Raw genomic sequence first — 5919 nt, forward strand, 5'->3', positions numbered from 1 at the left:
CCCTTTTTCTGCCTTTACTGCTCTTTCCTTGTTTCTCTTTCTTTTAAAGCTTTTAGTTTAGGAAATCAATTATAAACACCCCCCATTTGTGACCAAATAGACGGACTTTTACAGATATCTTGCCTCCCTGAGGAGATCGACCTGACTTCTCTAGCTATATAGGTAGTTTAGTTAGTTATTTTTGATAGGTATACGACAGCCCTGTCAAATTTTGGCACCGTTGCCGGGGAGGTCAGAGACTGGGAGACCCTTGCTCTTGCTTTTTATAAGAGATATTTCCCTCCACAGCGCACCAATCAGCTGAGGGCAAAGATCACAAGTTTCAAGCAGGAACCTGATGAGACTTTCTATGAAGCATGGTCCCGTTTTAAGAAGTTGGTGAGGTCTCTTCCTCACCATGGTTTTGACCTGTGGTTTCTGTCCAACCTGTTCTACAATGGGCTGTACGATGATCACAGAGCCATACTTGATGCATCATCTAATGGAAGATTCCAAGAGAACACTGACGATGATAAGGGATGGGCTCTTATTGAAGAGATGGCGAACCACTGTGCTGAGTATGGAAACCCGAGGGATGGCATTAGAACAGTTCATGCAGTCGATAAGCAAGTTGTGGCTTAGCGGGAAGCCATGAATGCTAGATTTGATAAGTTGGAGTTACATTCTGCTGGGGAGCCTCAAACGGTCCATTTGCTTACTAGAGGGGAGATTGTCACATGTGAGAGGTGTGAGAGCAACGACGGTCACACCGCTGTTGGCTGTCTTACAGAGAAGGAACAGGTCCTTGCCTTTCAACAATACAGGCAAGGAGGGGGTTCTTACTATAACAACCAAGGGGCAGTCCATCCCAATTTGAGGTGGACAAGTCAAAATGTGCTCAATCCTACCCCTCCTCCGCAGCACCAGCAGCTGTATGTCCCTCCACATAAGACTCAACAAGGCTTTCAGAAGCCTCCTTCCTTTCCTACACCTAATCAAGGTGCACTATCTTCTGGTGGAGTAAGTGAGCTAGGTGAGTTGAAGACGATGTTGTAGTCTTTGACAAAGCAGTGGCAGCTGAGTGATCAACAAAAAGATGCATCTATCAAGGCACTTGAAACTCAAGTTGCCCAGTTAGCCGCGAACCAGTCCACAAGGAAACCGGGTCATTTACCGTCACAAGCTGATAAAAATCCACATGAGAGGGTAAATTTAATTAATTTGAGGAGCGGTCGTTAAGTTAGTGGTAATTTAGGATAGAAAGTGGACCGGAAGGACCTTTCCATATCCGTCTCGCAGTAATTCATCTAAGTTGTTTACAGTTGAGTCACTAGACTACCCTAGGGAACCGAAATCCTGACATGTCCCCTCTTTATTGATAGTTTATCACCCTTTTTCTGCCTTTACTGCTCTTTCCTTGTTTCTCTTTCTTTTAAAGCTTTTAGTTTAGGAAATCAATTATAAACACCCCCAATTTGTGACCAAATAGACGGACTTTTACAGATATCTTGCCTCCCTGAGGAGATCGACCTGACTTCCCTAGCTATATAGTTAGTTTAGTTAGTTATTTTTGATAGGTATACGACAGCCCTGTCACCGGACCGGAAAATACCGGTCCCAGACCGGACCGGACCGGAACCCGGAATCTTGGAAAGTGGTGGAACGGAGACCGGACCGGAATTTTTAATTCCGGTTCCGGTCCACTAGATTTCGGTCCGTACCGGTCCATTTTTCCGGTCCGAACCGGATTATGCCCACCCCTAGATGCAGGTGAGTTTCTCATACTTTGTGGGAGTTGTCCTGAAAACTGATTATTATTGGTTGGAGAATGGCGGTGGATTCGATGGTGGTTGACGAATGTTGTTGTTGCTGTAACACTCCCATATCCAAGTGCCTTACCAGGACACTTAAAGCATGGAAATGCTACCGGCCATCTCGGTTACCCGAGGCAGTGATAATCAAATAGACCATAAAGAAACGTACTTTAAAAATAAAGTTTAAGGCGATACAAACCAAATCCGAAATTGATAAAGTGAAATACAAATGTTCTAAAAACTGTCAAACCGACTAAACAAAATAAAAGAATGTTCGACACAATGGAAGACTTCTAAGACAGCTCATGATGACTCAACCCAGCTATCCCATGCGCATCAACTCATACCTGTTCAATAACTTCTCACCGTCCTCGAATGGATCACCACAGTTTTTTTAAAACAATGAAAAGGGGTCAGTACTGATTACACAAAACAAACAGCTGCAATAAAACAACAATAGAAGCCAATCCAATCCACCAACTCCGTCACATCACCACACACGTGACTACACACTAAGTGTGTAGTCCTTCCAGAATACTCATCGCAACAAGTATTCCACACCGCCAGTGGGGGACCGCAGCCGTTCCCACCTAAGCTCCGCTCATCTCGTCCGAGCGATAAACCCATGTTTCTTAATGTGCACATCCCTTTTGTGGCAGGTTCCACATAAGGCGAATCAAGGGCGTGAAGCCACTCCCGCAAGTGACTCCACTCAGCCGAGGACGCACCTTGCAAACCACAGACAGTTATATGATAATCACATTACACTACCAACAATCACCAAATTAGAATCCAGTACTAATATGATATACAACAACAACAGTTAATCACCAACACAACCATGTAATCAATACTGAGTAGGGACACCCTACCTGAAACAGCTATCACACAAGACCGTCTAGCAGCTAATCAAAATATCTCTTCTACGAATCCTCCTCCTATATCATGTATACATACAATTACTACCAACACATCATAATACTCCCAAATCCCCCAAATCTACCCAATTAGGGTTTAACCAAACTTAACAAAACATTATAAAAATTATATTAAAAGCTTACCCTCGACACAACGATCACAACGGCGTAAAGAACTAGAGTAACCGACGATTCTAGCCTTGGGATTTGCTAATAACGTTAGAGATGCGAACAAAGTAACTTTAAATCTCCTCTTGAAAACTTTTAGAATGATAAAAGTGTTTAGGAAATAATGACGGAATATTTTATATTAATCTCGCGTTATTAACAAAACCCGGTTAATCAAACCCGTAAAACTCACTTACTCGATCGAGTAAGTGAGTGCCCCTTACTCGATCGAGTGTCACACTTACTCGATCGAGTACTCTACAGGCAGACTGCTGTTTTGCGTAAAAAGCTACTTTCTCGACAGGGTAAGTCCCACTCGATAGAGTACCCACAGACATAGAGAACCGTAGTATTATAGTCTTCCCTCCTTAAAAAGAACTGTGTCCCCGAAGTTCAACCCATAGACAAAAACAAAACACACTATCACTACTCCGACACAACAACATAACCAAAACTCAAAACACACCTCCAAAAACAACACTCAAACCGACTCAAGACAACTACTAACTGTACTAAAACCAACATAAAACATACAAAAACTCTATGCGACCATCTCCTACCCCCCTAAAAGAAACATGGTTACGTCCCCGTAACCACACATACCTGATAAAAAAGAGATGGATACCGCTCCCTCATAGCCTCCTCCGCCTCCCAAGTAACCTCTTCAACCTTGTGATTAGACCAAAGAACCTTAAGCAACACCGTTTCCCCATGTCTAGTTTTCCTAACCTTGCGATCAAGAATCTGTTTTGGTACCTCAAGATAAGAGAAGGACTCATCCAACTCGATGTTCTCTACCTCTAACACATGTGAAGGATCACTCACATACTTCTACAGCTGAGACACATGAAACACGCTATGCACTCTATCCAAAGCAGCTGGTAAAGCTAACCGGTAAGCAACCTCACCCACACGATCCAAAATTTCATAAGGTCCGATAAACTTCTGGCTCGGCTTCCTTTTCTTACCAAATCTCATGACCCCACACATAGGAGACACTTTCAAAAGAACCTTGTCCCCAACCTGAAACTCTATGTCACGACAATGTAAGTCTGCATAACTCTTTTGTCGATCCAGGGCCGCTTTCATCTTTTGTCTGATCAGCTTCACCTGTTCAACCATCTCTTGTACCATCCGTGGTCCTAAAACCACTGCCTCAGCTCTATCATCCGAGCAAATCGGACTCCTACACCTCCTCCCATACAAAGCCTCAAACGGTGCCATACCAATACTCGTGTGATAACTGTTGTTATATGAAAACTCAATCAGGTCCAACCTCTCCTCCCAGTTACCACCAAAATCCATAACACAAGCTCGCAACATATCCTCTAAAGTCTTGATGGTCCTCTCTGTCTGGCCATCTGTCGCAGGATGAAATGCAGTACTCATCTTCAAAGTAGTTCCCATCAACTCCTGCAACTCTTTCCAAAACCATGATATGAACCTCGCATCTCTATCTGACACTATATCCTTAGGCACCCCATGCAAACGAACCACATGCTTCCTATAAGCCAAAGCTAACTGTATCTTGGTTCAATTATCTTTCATCGGCACAAAGTGAGCTGACTTGGTCAAATGACCAACTATAACCCATATCATGTTATTACCCTGTTGACTCCTCGGCAAACCCACTATAAAATCCATAGAAATGGACTCCCACTTCCACTCAGGTACCTCAAGAGACTGAATCTTACCTTGTGGTCGTCGCTGCTCCCCCTTAACTCTCTGACATGTAAAACAACAAGCCACAAACTCAGTTGTTTCCTTCTTCATCCCAGGCCACCAGAAAGTCTTCTTCAAATCTTTATATAACTTGTCACCGCCTGGATGTACCGAATATGGTGTACAATGAGCCTCTGTCATGATCACCTTTTTCAACTCCTCATCACTGGGAACACACCATCTCCCATTAAATCTCACACTGCCATCTGTATGAATAGAGAATCTAGAAACTTCCCCTTTCTCTACTCCAGCTCTCCACTCCCCAATCTTGGGATCCAAAGCCTATTTCCTGCGAATATCATCATAAAGACCTGGCTCCACTGTCAAGTCCCCTCTAGCATCCCCTTTCGGTATCATATGTATCCCCATCTTCCCTACCTCATCTCTCAACCTCATCAAAGGCATAGATGCGCAAAGAGAATGCACATTCTTCCTGCTCAACGCATCTGCAACCACATTAGCCTTCCCTTCATGGTATATAATATCCATGTCATAATCCCCAATCAGCTCCATCCACCTCCTATGTCTCATGTTCAACTCTTTTTGAGTGAAGATATACTTGACACTCTTGTGATCTGAAAACACCTTAAAGGTCGCCCCATAAAGATAGTACCTCCAAATCTTGAGAGCAAACACAACTGCACCCAACTCCAGATCGTATGTCGGATAGTTCTCCTCACAAGGCTACAAATGCCTAGAAGCATAGGTAATCACTTTCCCATTCTGCATCAACACACATCCCAAACCATTCTTTGAAGCATCTGTATATACCTCAAAGTTATCACTCCCTTCAGGTAATGCTAAGATTGGAGCTGTGGTCAAACGCTCCTTTAATGTTTGGAACGCCGTCTCACAACTTTCATACCAATGAAACCTATTCTCTTTCCTCATCAAAGCTGTCATAGGTCTGACTATCTTGGAAAAGTCTTTCATGAACCGTCGATAGTATCCTGCCAAATCCAAGAAACTCCTGATCTCTGCCACATTATTCGGTGCTTCCCACTGAGTAACTGCCCCTATCTTTGCAGGATCCACAACAACACCCTTCTTTGAAATCACATGCCCCAGAAAAGTAACTTCCTCTAACCAGAACTCACACTTAGACAATTTCGCATACAGCTGATTGTCTCGTAAAGTCTACAACACTACCCTCAAATGCTCCTCATGCTCCTCCTTAGTCTTAGAGTAGACTAAGATATCGTCAATAAAGACCACCACAAACCGATCCAAAAACTGACTGAAGACTCGGTTCATCAAATCCATAAACACTGCAGGTGCATTAGACAACCCAAACGGCATCACAACATACTCATAATGAC

The 5919-nt window shown here is 43.5% G+C and overlaps 1 non-coding gene across 1 annotated transcript; it reads right to left on the minus strand.

Annotated features, from left to right (window-relative positions):
* Nucleotides 1-298: 298 nt before the first annotated feature.
* LOC141620119 (small nucleolar RNA R71) lies at nucleotides 299-404 on the minus strand. Its single transcript, XR_012531890.1, has one exon. It is a non-coding gene; the product is annotated as a small nucleolar RNA R71 (small nucleolar RNA).
* Nucleotides 405-5919: the final 5515 nt, after the last annotated feature.

The sequence above is a fragment of the Silene latifolia genome, chromosome 1, assembly GCF_048544455.1.
Source record: "Silene latifolia isolate original U9 population chromosome 1, ASM4854445v1, whole genome shotgun sequence".
In the NCBI taxonomy this organism is placed as follows: Eukaryota; Viridiplantae; Streptophyta; class Magnoliopsida; order Caryophyllales; family Caryophyllaceae; genus Silene; species Silene latifolia.